The sequence below is a fragment of the Phoca vitulina genome, unplaced genomic scaffold, assembly GCF_004348235.1.
Source record: "Phoca vitulina isolate PV1807 unplaced genomic scaffold, GSC_HSeal_1.0 scaffold102, whole genome shotgun sequence".
NCBI classification, from domain to species: domain Eukaryota; kingdom Metazoa; phylum Chordata; class Mammalia; order Carnivora; family Phocidae; genus Phoca; species Phoca vitulina.
The window spans coordinates 711,967-727,183 of record NW_022589805.1 but is presented as its reverse complement, the minus strand read 5'-3'; the positions used below and the strand labels follow the sequence as shown (position 1 = coordinate 727,183).

General features: G+C 55.5%; 1 long non-coding RNA gene across 2 annotated transcripts; it reads left to right on the top strand.

Annotated features, from left to right (window-relative positions):
- Window positions 1–1,462: 1,462 nt before the first annotated feature.
- On the top strand, window positions 1,463–13,623 carry LOC116627818. 2 transcript variants are annotated; one of them, XR_004298542.1, is made up of 4 exons: window positions 1,463–1,560; window positions 7,390–7,748; window positions 10,016–10,162; window positions 10,592–13,623. It is a non-coding gene; the product is annotated as an uncharacterized LOC116627818 (long non-coding RNA). The 2 variants fall into 2 exon arrangements; XR_004298543.1 differs by lacking the exon at window positions 10,592–13,623 and adding an exon at window positions 10,386–10,423.
- Window positions 13,624–15,217: the final 1,594 nt, after the last annotated feature.

The window sequence follows — 15,217 nt, the reverse complement described above, 5'->3', positions numbered from 1 at the left end:
CTCCCATTGGTGCTGGCTTGCTGTGCCTGCAGGGCTGGGGCTGGCTATGGGTGGGGTGTTTATTCTGGGAGGCAGCCCTGGCTGCTCCTCACACCCTGCTCCAGCGAGAAAGGAGGGCTTCGAGTCAGAACTGAGTCCTGTGCTGGGCCTGGCAAGTATGAGCCAGCCTACCTGTCCACGTGGCTGGGTCTGAGAATATCCAGGAGGCACAGACCCAAGGGCCAGCTGGGTCATTCAGGTTCGGGACACACTCTCCCCACAGGACTCACCCGACCCCCAGAAGTCCAGTTCCAGAGAACCTGAAATGCTCAGCTTTTGGAGCTCTGGAGGATGAGCCCTGGATGCCAGCATGGAGCTAAGACTCCTGGGCTGGGGGTGGGGGGGTGGGGGGAGGGGGTGAGGTGACATTGGAGGTGGGGATGTCCCTGCTGGCTTCTCAGGCCTTAGAAGAGCCCCTGAGCCTCTTCATCAGGAGGCTTCATGGACATTCACCCATGCAGTTGCACAAGACTGGTACTTAAGTAGGGCCTATGCTTGGCTGGATATTCTGTCATCACTTTCCTGAAATTCTTAGTCATTTTGGAACACAGGGCCTCACATTTTCATTTTGCACTGGGTCGGACAAATTGTGTAGCCTGTCCTGCCTTCATGCTTTGGTTTCCCCCAGTAGTAGCTTCTCCCTCAAATGGGGGCATTCAGATACACCCCTCAGCCACCCCCAGCCAGCCAGGAGGGCCTTAGGTAAGCCCATTTCCTAAAAGGCGATGGGGGGCCAGCTCCTGCCCCCTCCCCCAACCCATCGGTACCAACCTTGCCGAAAAAGCTCAAGGCCAGCAGTGTGATAGGGGGTAAGTCACACAACTTTTCCGAGCTTCTGGGCGTGATAAATGTTGTACTTAACTTCAGCTGGACTGTTGAGAGGATTGAAAGAGGTAGTTCATATAAAAGGCACAGTGCCTGGCACAAAATAAGCGCTCAATAAAGTAGAACTATTATTTTGTTTTAAAAATGAGTATTATTATAAGCGCTAAATTGGAGGAAGGGAGAAAGGGAAGGGTCAGCCACATCCCAATGGACCTGCCCCAGGAAGGAGGAGCCACCCCTCCCCTGGCCCCGCCCCCTTGCCTTCCGAGGGAGGAGACCCCCCGCCCAGGGCAGAGATGAGGGGGCGGAGGAGCGGGAGCGACACATTTTTGAGTTGTGACCAAGTGGAAACTCCCTCCCGGAGGCGGAAGCCGGGGGCGCCCCACTGGGGCCGGAGCCTCCGCCGGGGAGGGATCCGCGGCCCGGGGGCGGGGCGCCGCCGGGACCCGGGGCCCGCCCCTCACCCGCCTTATGAATATGAATGAGCCGGCCCCGGCGAGCGGAAGTGCGAGGCGGCCGCGGCCCAGTGGCCCCGCCCCCCTCATCGGCCCCGCGCCCTGGGGGCGTGGTCTGCCCGCTGACGCCCCGCCTCCCCCGCCCCGCGCGGGGTCTCCTTCCGGCCGGCGCGCCCGGGACGTAACCTCGCGGGCGCGCGCCGGAGCCACCTTGGGGGAGGTGCCCGCGGCCCCCGCACAGGTAGGGCCACCGTTTGTCCCCGGCGCCGCCCCCTGGAGCCCGCGTCCCGCCGCCAGCCGCGGCCGGCACCCTTCCACCCGCGCGCGCTGCTCCTCCAGCCCCGGGTCGGGCTGGCTGCCCCCAGGACAGGGTCGGCCCGAGCCCAGGCTCCCTTGATAGGACTCCTTCCTACCCTCGAGCGCTCGCACGCCGCGGGGGAGGGGGGCGGTGCCGCAAGAGCCCTGCCCTCAGAGGGCTTAACGTTCCAGGGCAAGAGAGGCCAGCGGGGTGAATCAGTAGACCGCCCAGGGTGTCAGTGTGAAGATGAGGACTGAAGCAGGGGAAGAGCGTCAACTAGGCGGCTAGGGAGGGTCCCTGAGGAGAAGCCAGGGAACAAGCCTGTGCCGGGGGTTTGACAAGCCCCAGGGCCCTGAAACGGGGTTGGGGGGGTGGGGGGGGGCTGGAGTGGAGGGAGAGGAGAGTGAAAAGGATGGAATAATGATAATAATGGGTCAGGTGTTGAACAGGTACGAAAGTGCTAGGTGCTCTATGCATATAATTTCCATCCATCCTCTGGACTACCCAGACCTGGACAGTACCATTGTCTGAAAGGTTAAATAACTTGCCCAAGGTCACACAGCATTGGAGCCCAAGGAGATTGATGTCATTGCCTGAAACACACCCAGGAGACCCAGCGTGGGGTGACCTTGCCCAAGACGGGTCCTCTACCCTGGGCCTCAGTTTCCTCCCACAGTACTAAAGGGAAAGTGTGTGTGTGTGGGGGGGGTGACTGACCTCCTGAAATGAAGGATGGGCAGGCAGGGCCGTTTTTGCCAATAATCGGCCCAAAATCCAGCGTAATGCATACCCAGCAATTGGGGCCCTGAAACCCAGCCTGAATTCAGTGCACAAAACAAGGGTGTAGCAGGAGCCTCTGAGGATGTCTGTTCTCCCGGGAGTCTCTTATTGTCTCGGAAGCACTTGTCACCCCTCCAGGCTCTGGAGCAGGTACAAGTGGCTTCAGGGAGGGAGGGCGGAAGGCCCAGAGCCTCCTGCTCCTGGGAGTGGGGGGAGGGGGGAGCCCAGAATGGCTAAGTGCTCCCAAGCAGTAACAAAGGCGGTGCCAGGCAGGCAGGCTGTGTGCACCCGCCAGCGACTGCAGGACTAGCAGAATCACTCAACATCCCTGTGAGCCTGGAGCAATTAAAACATACACATGAAATCCACCCAGGTCTGCCCCGGCAAGCGGGTTCTCTGACCGCTGCCCAGACGGGTTGGAAAGGGGCTCGGGTTGCCACTCGGGGTTCTGCTGGCTGTGCTGACTGCTTCTCTGCTGTGGGAACCAGAGAGATGTTTGTGAAGACTGTGCCTCTGGTCCCAAGAAGGCCTGTGGGCTTCTCAGGGGGGCAGGCGTGGCGAATCTTAATGCAGTCTGCCCCTTCTGCCTGACACAACTCCCAGTCTTGGCCTTTGGGCTGTGGCAGGAAATGGAGCTCTGAGGTTAGGAGTGGGACCCAGCCCTCTGTGTTCGAGCCTCAGGTCAGCAGTCATTCGGAGGTCCTGATGGTACGGGACTACAGGGGCACTTACTGTCAGGTGCATTTCATAGATGAGAAAGAGGCTCAGAGAGGTTAAGTGATTTGCTTGAGAGTGCCCAGCTGTAAAGTCGCAGGAGATGGGATCCAGGTGCAAACGGTTCTGGCTCACAAGCCCTGTGCCTCAGGGAGCTGATTCACCCCAGCAGAGGGGTTATACTTTTATTTGGCTTGGAGACACCCCCCCACACATACATACTCTGTGGGGATGATGACCAAAGAGGACAGAGACACTTTCTGCTGTTTCTGCTATTCTTTCTTCTCTGCTACACAGTCCTTGGGCCTTGTCCCCAGGCCTTTGGGTCTAGGCCAAATCAGTCAGTTCTTCCTCAGGGCAGGACTGCTGTAGGTGTGCCCAGGACCCTGCAGGATCTGGGGCTTTGGTCTTGGAGCTGGGCCCATAGGGTGAATGAGTTCACCTGAGTACCTGGGGCCCATCTGCACGTCCTGGCCTTGAACTAAGGGGGCAGCTGGAGCTGTGGCCACTGGCCAGGTGGACCGTGAGTGTGGGGGTGCCCAGGTAGAGGGAGACAGGTCGTGGGACTTATGTGGATAGCATGCCAGAAGGAGATGAGAGTTGGTCCCCTCAAGTAACCCTGTGGGCCAGGGCTGGTGAACAGTCACTCTCTGTGCGTTGTTTCATATTGAGTTGGTCCCTCCCTCCCGGCAGACTCCTTGCCTCTCTGACAATATTCTGAGTCTTAGAGCCCCAGCGGGCTCTCACACTGGATGTGCTGACCCAGCAAGTCTGGGGCAGAGCCCAGGGGTCTGCATGTTTAACAGGTGGTCCTCTAACTCAACCTGGATGCATGTGGTCCTCTAACTCGACCTGGAAAACCACTGTCCTGGACCTCCCAGCCAGGCAGCCAGGAGAAACCCCTTCTGGAGCTTTCTAGCAGCCCGGAGCCTGGTGTGTGTAATTGTTTTCCATGACTGAATTTAAATGCATTCCAGTCTCCTTTGGAGCGCTGTCATCAGCTGAGCTTCTCCCCTGTTTAAAATAAATGATGGAGTCTCCAGTGATAGCCCTGTCTCCAGCCCTCCCCAGCCAAGTTTCCCAGAAGAGCAGTCCGCCCTACATCACCCACTTACTTCTGAGCTCCTTGTTCTGTCCTGAGCTGCCCCCCAAGCAGCTCTTTGCACAGAGACCTCTCAACTGCTTTTCCAACAGCCGGTGGTCCTGCTCACCTCCTAAGCCCTCTACGGTCTATACCATCTTCCTGTCTGCCTGTGACCCCTGAAAACAGGTGTTCCTTAAGTTTCCATCCTTAGACCATCTGTTTCCTCAGATGAAGAAGCAAAAGTGAGGGGGACGCCCATCTCTATTCGGGAGAATCCCCAGCATTTCTACTCAGCCTCCGGGCTGTGCCAGGCTGATTTTTCTAGGCCCAACTTGATGTCTCCCCTAGGCTAATCCATTGGAGCTCTTCCAAATAGACTCTGACTTGAGGGGAATCCGTTCACACCTGTCACCCTAAGGTGGTCCAGCTGGTGTGGGTTCTGCATGGCTCCTTCCCAAAGCTGCACACCCTGACAGAGGAACAGAGCGCCTGCCATTTTTAAGGGAGTCAGGTCAGGAGCCAAGCTTCCCTGGGAACTTCTGACTTCTTTATGCTCTCCTTGATAAAATGGTTAGTACCCTCCCGTTTTCATGACCACTGACCCGAGTTATCAGTTGGTGTTGGCTCTGGAGCCCCAGGCATGCAGCCTCAGGATCTCTGTACCTCTCTCCTGCATGTTTAACTATTTAAAAAAAAAAAACTTTTTTTTTTAAGGAGGCTCCACGCCCAGTGTTGTCCTTGAATTCACCACCCTGAGATCAAGAGTTGCATGCTCTGTTGACTGAGCCAGCCGGGCGCCCCTCTCCTGCATGTTTAACGTCTGCTTTGGCAGCATCTCTCATGCCTGTCTTGCATTAAGGGTCTCTGGACTCCCCAGTAGCCTGCCTCCTTTGCTGAGAGCCCAACACTGTACCCAGGAGCCTCCACTGAATGGGCAAGCCCCCTCTGGGCCAGTTCATCTGTCACCTGCTCAGGGATGGCCCGGTATTCTTACTAGGGGCCGGGCAGCATTGGGTCAGTGCCCCTGACCAGAGTTGGGTTCTTAGTTCAGATCCTGGTTTTGCCCTAACCACCCTTATGACCCGACAGATTCCTTGAGCCTGAAGCTGGTAATAATCATCCTGTCTCATAAGGCTCTTGTAAAGATAGACATCACATGACCTCATCTGTAAGAGTCCTTGGCACATAATATTGCCTGATCTATATTATCACATTTAATCCTCAAAACCAGGTATATGGTCAGGTATATGGTCACTGTTAGGCCCATTTTGTAGTAAGGAAAGGAAGGCCCAGGGAAGCCAAGTGATTCACCCGGGGGCACACAGCTATAAAAGAGCAGAAGTGGGTTTCTGGTGCAAACCGTTTTCATTTTCGAGCTGGATCTTCTAACCACTAACCCCTCACCTCAGTTCTCATTCTTCATCTTCTGTCCATTCATTCATTCATTCATTCACTCAGCACGTATTTATGGCATACCTACTACTTACAGATTTGGCAGTGAATGAACAGATGAAGCTCTGCCTTCACAGAGCTTACATTTTAGTGGGGGCACAGTTAGAAAGAGATGTATAGGGCGCCTGGGTGGCTCAGTTGGTTAAGCAACTGCCTTCGGCTCAGGTCATGATCCTGGAGTCCCTGGATCGAGTCCCGCATCGGGCTCCCTGCTCGGCGGGGAGTCTGCTTCTCCCTCTGACCCTCCCCCCCTCTCATGTGCTCTCTCTCTCATTCTCTCTCTCAAATAAATAAATAAAATCTTTAAAAAAAAAAAAAAAAAAAAAGAGATGTATAGGAACTCCTGTGGGAACTTCCCCGAGGCCCCTTTTCTTCCCTGTTTACCCTGGGGGCACAAACCAAGACCCCCCCCATCCCACCTCCCTGCTTTTCCTTGTACCTGAAGGCCCTGAGTGGTAGACATTGGCTAAATTGGACTGGATATAGGTTTGACCCTTGTGAAAGAGGAAGTGGGTCACAGCAGGACCTGATACAGGGTTTGAAGGGACTGGGGTCCTTGGGGGTGGGCACCACGAGCCACAGGGCAGGCTTGATTCGGGAACTGCAAGTCAAACCCACAGTGAGATACCACTTTCCACCCACCAGGATGGCTATAACCAAACAAAAAGAGGGACAATAAGTATTGGGGAGGACAGGGAGGAATTGGAGCCCTCGCCCAGTGCTGGTGGCGATGTCAGATGGTGCAGCCACTTTGAAATGGTCTGGCAGCACCTCAACATAGAGATACCATTTGACCCAGCAATTCCACTCGTAAGTATCTACCCAAGAGAAATGAAAACACAGGTCCACGCAAAAACTCGTACAGGGATGCTCACAGCCTCATTACAACAGCCAAAAGGGGGAAGCAACCCAGACATCCATCAGCGGATGAGGAGGTAAATAAAACGTGGTCCATCCATGTTACCAGTTCCCACACGGATGAACCTTGAAAACGTGCTGAGTGCAAGAAGCCAGACACGAAAGGCCACATACTGTATGATGCCACTGATTCGAAGCACCCAGAATAGGCAAGTCCATAGAGGCAGAAAGCACCCGAGTAGCTGCCAGGGACTGGGGGTGGGGGGCTGGGGGGGCTGGTGATGAACAGTAAATGCTAATGGGTGCTGGGTGTCTTTTGGGGGTGTTGAAAATGTTCTAAATTGATTGGACGCAACATGGTGAAGATACTGGAAACCGCTGAATTGTGTGCTTTGAAATGGTGACTTGCTGCGTGGTTGGGGTTCTTTGGGCACTGCCCCGGCTCTAGGGAAATGATGGTGGAGACGTGCTCTGTAGAGGAGATTTCAGGCTCAGCTTAGGAGTCATCCGTGAGAGAGGCCCCCACCCCAGTACCCGTCCCGCTCTGTCACTGGTCCCGCTCTGTCACTGGTCGACTGTCTCAGCCCTTTCTTTCCTTTATGGCTCTTCCCACCCTCGGGATTGTTTTCTTGTCCTCGGACCCAATTTTGTCGACTCTCGCTGGGCTGAGTTCCATGACGGCAGGGGCTCGTCCGCATCTTGTTTGTGGTCCCATAGTAGGTGCTCAGATACCTGCTGAACAGATGAACCGGGATATGCTGCTAACGGTGGAGGGGTGAGGTCTGGGCTGGGGTCCATGCTTGCTGCGGTGGGGTAGAGAGAGTCAGCACAACAGATCAGGGTGTCTCCCGGCCCCAGTGGCTTTCTTTTTCTCTCTGTTGCAGTTCCAGGAGAATGTCTCTGGAAAGGAAGCCCAACGCCCGGTCTGGCTGGGAAGAGGCAAAAAAGGGGAGGGGAGCGGGAGTGGGGGCCGGGCGGGCCTGGGGAGGAAGTCTGCAGCCCCAGGCCGCCGAGGGTGTGGCGTCTGTGTTTGCACCTTTGGAATGCAGCTGATTCACTCCGGGGAGCCCTCTGCAGCCACTGCTGCCGCCTTGGATCTGACATCTGGAGGCTGAATTCCAGGAGGAGAGAGACGGATTCCTGCAAGCAGATGCCAACTTTGAAGGTCAGACTGAGCGATGGAGCTGCTTTAGCAGGAGGCCCAGAGCGTCCAACACTGCCCCACCCCAGGATTCTAAGAGAGGTGAGACGCAGCCCTGAAAGGAGCAGATCCTCTATGGGAACAGCCAAGGGCAGGGAAGCAGAGCTTTGCAGTCAGACCTGGGTTCAAAGACCACTTACTCAACAGTTTCTGTAACTCATGGGCCAAGGGCCTAGCTGGTTCCGTGCTCAGCAATGGCACCGGGACACTGGCTTCCCTCTCCTGGCCCAACGTCTGCTGTGTTGCTCTACTGTCCCCATCAGTGCTTCTGGAAGCCTGAGAACTCCCAGCTTGCCTCCCCCTGGGGCTCCAGCAAGCCCCTTGGCTTCTCAGATCCCAGCTCATCTCAGATGCTGATTGGACAAGCCTGGCTCAGGAGCTTGCCCCAGTACAGGGCCAACACCCCTAGAACCACATGGAGAAAGTGGGAGTGAGGAGTCCCCCCAAGGAGCCAATGCCTGGTCGTGGGCAGAAACGGCACACACCCCCACTCTGCTCAGCTGCCTCCGCAGCACCGGCTTCTGGGGCACTGTGCTCAGCTTTATGGCTTTTACCTACTGGGTGTCCCACTGGCTAAGTTCCTTAAGCTCTCAGAAGCTCATTTGCTTCATCTTTGAAATCTCAGAGGATTCTTTTAAGGATTGAAGGAGACAGTGCCTGCAAATCCCTTGGCACCTTCCTGGCCCAGAGGAGACAAGATGCTAACTAGTTCTCTTTCTCTTCCCTATATGTAGGTTCTAGGTGATTCTCTCTGATCTGTGTGGTCTGAAAGGGCCGTGCATTTGTGCGTGCGTGCATGTGTGTGCGTGTGCATGTGTGTGCACATCGTGCATGTGCACGCGTGCGTGTGTGCATCGTGTGTGTGCTCACAGCAGGCCTGGCCCCATTCCCTTCTCCAAGGTATTTGTACTATTTGGCTTCTCTTGGACAGGGTTGTGGACTACACAGGACAAAGGGGGGAGGCAGGAGGGACAGGAGATGGGTGGAAGGAGAAGCTCGTGGGCCTCACCGGTGGGTCCGCAGGCTCAGGCCTGCCTCTGGAGTCCCTCCGTGGGCCCTCAGCTCCACCTGGGGCTGGAGGAAGGGCCCAGGCTCTGAGGAGTAGCTGCCTCTGTCCCTCCAGTGCCGCATTATCAGTGTGTCTGGTCATTCGACAGTGGGTATGGGGAAGCCCTGCCCTGGACCAGACTTGCTGATCTCATATATTCTCTCTCACCTGGAACCTGGAATTCTGGAGCCTCTGAGAGGGCACAGGGCAGGCCTACTGCAAGCTTTTTGTACCGATTTGTGAACCGAAGCAAAGCACCTCCCATAACCTGCTTGGGGCACGCAGAGCGCTAGGATGGCAGTGCCACCCCTTGGGCTCAGCACCCTCCACCCCTACCAGCCCTGCTCAGTGGCACACGTCTGAGCCTCCATAGGTCCACGTGTGCCCTCGTCCCCACTAAACCACTCAAGTCCTCCAACTCTGGCCCATTCGCTGCACCTTAGAGAAGCCTTTCCTGCCAGCCTCCTGCCCCCGGATTATTCTCCCCACGGCCTTGTGTTCAGTAGCTCTGTGCAGAGCTGACATGGCAGTCGGGGGCTCCTGCTGTAGGTCACTCGTGTGTATCCTATGTGCCATTAGCCAGACTCTGTGTCACTTGTCCCAGGCTTCCAGGACCACTCTGCCCGGTTCTCTTCTGGATGTCAAGCATTTAAAAATATGTTCATCTCTGTCATCGGGTGACAGACTCTCTGAAGTTGAAGGACGTAGTAATGAGAGCTGCATTTTCTGAGCTCTTTCCAAGTGCTTTTTAAAAATTGAGATATAGGGGCGCCTGGGTGGCTCAGTGGGTTAAGCGTCCCACTCTTGATCTCAGCTCGGGTCTCAATCTCCGGGTTGTGAGTTTAGGCCCTGCATTGGCCTCCACGCTGGGTGTGGAGCCTACTTAAATAAATAAAATAAATAAAAATTGAGATATAATTCACATGCCATAAAATTCACCCTTTTAAAGCGTACAACCCAATGGGTTTTAGTACTTTCACAGAGTGGTGCATCCATCGCCACCTTCTAATTCCAGAAAGAACCCCCTGCAGGTTCACCAGTTGCAACAAATGCACGGCTCACGCAGAGGGTGCTGAGAGTCGGGGAGGCTGTGCGTGTGTGGGGGCGGCCGGTGTGTGGCAGATCTCTGCACCTTCTGCTCAATATGGCTATGAACTTAACAACTGCTCTAAAAAAATGGAATTGATTAAAAACAAAAACAAAAAGCCAAAAAGAAACCCCGAGTCCATTAGCAGTCCCTACCCGTTCCTCCCTCCCCCAGCCCCTGGCAACCATCAACCTGCTTTCTGTCTCTATGGATTTGCCTGTTCTGGACGTTTCATATCAATGGAATCACGCATCGTGGCCTTCCGTGTCTGGCTTCCCTCACTGAGCATCGTGTCTTCGAGGTTCCTCCGTGCTATTGCAGGTATCAATGCTTCATTCCTTTCTCTGGCTGAATAATATTCCATTGTTTCTTTGGCTAGATCAGCATTTGTTTATCTGTTCATCCATCCATGGACATTTGGGTTGTTTCTACCTTTTGTGAATAATGCTGCTATGAACGTGCATGTGCAAGTTTTTGTAAAGAAGAAGGTTTTCAGGGGTGCCTGGGTGGCTCAGTCGATTAAGTGTCTGCCTTTTGGTTTCAGTTCAGGTTGTGATCTCAGGGTTGTGAGACTGAGCCCCGCATCGGGCTCCATGCTCAGCGCGGTGTCTGCTTGGGATTCTCTCTCCCTGTGCCCCTCCCCTAGCTCATGCTTGCTCTCTCTAAATAAATAAATAAATAAAATCTTAAAAGAAAACAAGGTTTTCAGTCTAAGTGCTTTTTGACAAACACCTCATGTGATCCTCACAGGAACCCTGAATGTTGGTGCTGGTGTGCTCCAACTTGGGCTGATCAGGAAACCGAGGCTCAGAGAGAGGAGTCAAGGTCATGCTGCTGGAAGCCCTGGGATTCTCCGGCTCCTGGTCACCAGGCAGGCTCCCATGATGCCAACTGAGGTGTTTCCATTCCGTTTTAGCAGAGCCTTGCTGAGTACTGCCCCACAGTAAATGCTGCTGACTCTCCAGACAAGGGCCATGCAAACCTCAAGCCCCAGAGGTGCTCTGTGATGTGTCCAGCAGCTGTACACCTGCTCTGGGGACGCACCTGGGGCTTATGGGATGTCCCTCCTGCCACAGATTCATCCGCACATCTGGGACCAGGCATTTCCCCTGCCTCCTCTGGGTGCTGATGTCAGCCTATATTACCTTGTTTTCCTGGGAGTCCGGGGGCTGCCCTTCTTGGATTCGACACGTAGACCCACGTTCATCTGCTGGTGAACTTCGCTTTTTCCACCTTCCCACATGGCATGTGGCTGAGTGTGCCTGTCAGACAAGCCCAGGGTCAAGTCTGCTCTGGGGCTCTGGCTGTGTGGCTTCAAGCAAGTTTCTTAACTTCTCTGAGCCTCTGCTCATTGGTAGTGGTGGTCATAACACTACTACCCATGAATCCAGTGATACGGTGGATGAGGACTGACCAAGAGAAGGGAGATGAAGTACTCAGTACCCAGCACCTCACACACACTTGGGAAGTGACCCGTCTCTGGTTGGGCCTCACTGCAGAGGCAGGCAGGCAGCCAGCCCAGGGATAGGGCAGGGAGCTTTGTGGGTCTCCTTGCCCTGGAGCCGTGGGAGGCTTCTATGACTCAGTTCTGTTCAAGGAGGGGGATGTCAAGGCCAGGCCTCTGAGGTCGGGACCCCAGGGAACCTTCCCGTTCTCCTGGGTCTGCCCTCTGCCCAGCTCCCCACCTGGTGCTCTGGCAAAGCTGGGCAGGGCCCAGTGCATTCTCTGCTGGTTGCCTGGGTACAGCCCTCGGCCCCTTCCCCAGATCTGCAGCACAGACCTGCTGCCCCCTGGCCCACGGGCCTGGATACTGGCCGGGACTGTGGGCCACCCTGCGTGGGTGCCGTAGCCCCCGGCACGAGGCAGGAAGGGCCACCATCCTGAGGGGATGTGGTCTGGCCGCAGGAGTGGAGCCTCAGGGTCCTGCCAGGGAAACCCTCTCTTCTCACTGCTGCGGAGACTCAGCCTTTCCCAGCCCTGCCCCTCTCCTCCTGCTTCTCACGTTGCAGCTTCTGAGTTACTGGCACCACCCCGTGCTGCTGCTGAGGCCGCTGAGGCTGCTGAGGCCACTGCACCAGACAGAAGTTAACCCCTCGTGTGCTGGTGCTGGCAGCAGCGTGGCCGGAAATGAACAGCAGGGGCTCAAGGTCCGGAGCTGCTGAGGGAGGAGAAAGCCCACCTGAAACCAACCCCTTTGCTCCAGCCTGGATCCGCTCTGGGGTGCTTCTCTCTTCTTCCTCCCTGTCTGCTCAAACTCGAATCCACAGCCTTTCCTGACCCCCAGGAGTTGTTTCTTCCTTTGGCTGTCTGGGCAGTGACCACAGAATGTGTGGGTTCTATCTCACTGCGTACTTGACCTTGTCATTTCACGTAGACCATGTTTTTTCCTCTCCGCGCCCCGACCCAGGCCGGCTCCTCTCTTGCACCTGGCCTCATCTGGTAGCAGGTGAGCTCTGGAGTCCTGAGGCCAGCATGGGAGCCACTCCGGGGGCAGGAGCACAGGCGGCCGGGAGGGGCCTGAAGGGAGCCAGGCGCTGACTGGCGGGCATGATCTTGGGCAAGTCCCTAGGGCATCCCAGGACTTGAGGTGCCATAATGAGGACCAAACAGAATGGCGGTAAAGCCGCCAGAGCAGCAGCTCGTCCGTGGGGGCGCAGGCCACGGAGGCACACAGACATCTGGGTACTCTGGGGCTCCGAGGCCACCCCTCCCTAGGCAGACCCACTCCCGTGGCCTCCCCCATCAGAGCAGGCCTCTGTCCCTTCCCAGACTTGGCCACTCCTGGCCCAGCCTTTTCTATCCTCAAATGGGACTTGAGGTCCTGCCTTCTCTCCCCCATCTCTGGCCACTCCTTCAGAGGAGAGCCCACGTCGCAGACAAACACTGGACACCCTCCCCGAGCTCAACAGCATCCCTAGTTGTCCTCTTCCAGTGGCCCTATGTTTTGTACCTTCCCCCTGAACCCCAAATACTCCCTCCTGGATTTTTGTGTGCCTCTGCTCAAACTTTGCCCTCTCTGTCCACACCCCCTTGGTTTCTGGGCTGACTTACTCTCTTTTTTTTTGGATTTACTTATTTGAGAGAGAGAGAGAGTACAGGTCGGGGGGAGGGCGGGTGGTGGCAGAGGGAGAGGGACAGAGAGAATCCCAAGCAGACTCCCCACCGAGTGCAGAGCCCAGCCCAACAGGGCTTGACGTAGGCTCAATGTGAAGCTCGATCCCACAACCCAAGCTTGATCCCACAACCCGAGATCAGGACCTGAGCTGAAACCAAGAGTCAGACACGACTGACTGAGCCACCCAGGCGCCCCCTGACTTGCTCTCATTTTAATGTTGACAAGATGACCTGAGAATCTGTCCCCACTTCCCCCGGAACTCCCTGGTGGGAAGGGCCTGGGCTGGGTGTCAGGTCCCACATTTCCCTGGGGGAAAAGCCCCTAGCAGAAGGACGTGAAGGTTTCCCATGGAGTGTGATGGAAGGAGCTGGGTGCTGACCAGGTCCAGGACAGGGCACAATGCTGGAGGGTGAGCAGGGGTGAGGGCAGGAGCCCGCCCCAGTGGGCTGAAGTGTCAGGCCTGGAGACACCGGGAACAGGACCCGGAGATGGGGACAGGGGTGCATACCAGAGGTGGACTTCCGCCCCCCCCTTTCAAGGGCTTGCTTATGAGCAAAGTGAATCAGATTAAGTTGGAAGAAGGAAGCAGGCATCAGGACACCAGGGCCTTAGGGCACCTAAACAAGCCAGACACCCCCCAGATCTGCAGAGCCTTGGGGGTGTGAGGAGGCAGGTGGCCAGACCCCCCCCCCCCCCCCCCCCCCCCCCCCCGGGCCCTGTACCTACCTTGGGTTCCCCAAATGTGTTCAGGCCAGCCTTGCACACAAAGCATTGTGTGTGCCAGGCGCCCCCTAGTGGTCGGGGGACCCTAGCCTCGTTGGTCCAGAGATCTCTGTGTCTAGACTAGTAAAGGGGACCTGGGCACTGGGGATATTGGCCTTTGCTTCAAACCCCAGGAGGGCCGTCTGGCTCTTATTCTGCCTTCCTGGGAACAGTCAGGATCCTCTCCCTGGCAGGAGCATTTTGCGTCTAGGGGGCCTCATCCCAGTTCCAATAGCTGGTACTCCCTCTCCGCCCTGCAACCAGCAGGTGGGGGTCCTCATACACACCAGAGCATGCTGGGGCTCAAAAGACCATCTGGTACATCCCCCAGGTCCTGGCATATTTGTGTGGAGGAAGAAGCCTTAAATTAGGGTTGGGGCCCTAGATTCCTGTTTAGGCTCCCTATCCAGTTCTCTGTATGTCCTTAGGAAAATCCCTTAACTTTCTTGGCACCTCCTGCATGTTGCCCCATCTGTGGCAGCTGGATTCTCATTAGACCCCCAGTGACTTTTGTTCTCTAGTCCTCCCCTCCTGTTGAGCGTGGGTGGGACCTGTGCATATGGTGTAATTCCTGTGATTAGCCTATGTGAGATGGCTCAGTTGACCCTGAGGTAGACAGATTAATCAACGAACCCTTTAAAAGCAGGGAGTTTTCTCTGGCTCTGGTAGAAGAGGAAGTTAGAGACTCAAAGCAAGAAAGGGGTCGGTGTGAGGGCCATCCTCTGTTGCTCAGATGAGGGGGCCACAGGGCAAGGACCTGAGAATGGCTTCTAGGAGCTGAACCCTGTCCCTGGCCAACGGCCAGCAACACAACAGGGACCTCAATCCTATAGCTGAGAGGAACTGAATTCTGCCCGCAACCAGTGAGCTTGGAAGAGGATCAGAGCCCCAGATGAGATCATAGTACCAGCCCACACCTGGATTTCAGCTGGTGACACCCTAAGGTGAGAACCCAGTCATGCCTTACCTGGCCTTCTGACCTCCTGAACTGAGTAATGATAAATGGGTGTTCTTTTTTTTTTTTTTTTTTAATTTTTAAAAAATTTTTAATTTAATGGGGAACATAGGTGGGCTCAGTCGTTAAACGTCTGCCTTCGGCTCAGGTCATGATCCCAGGGTCCTGGGATTGAGTCCCACATCGGGCTCCCTGCTCGGCGGGAAGCCTGCTTCTCCCTCTCCCACTCCCCCTGCTTGTGTTCCTGCTCTCGCTGTCTCTCTCTCTCTGTCAAATAAATAAATAAAATCTTTAAAAAAAAAAATAAAAAGTGTATGATTGGGTGGTTTTTAGTATATTCACAGAGTTGTGCAATCATTACCACAATCAATTTTAGAATATTTTCATCACCCCAAGAAGAAATCCCCCCTTCCCATTTCCCCCTGACTCCCCCTTATTCCCTGGCAACCTCATCCCTTTTCTCTCTCTATGAATTTGCCTATTCTGTACTGTGGTCTTTTGTTTCTGGCTTCTTTCACTCAGTGTGATGTTGTCAAGATTCATC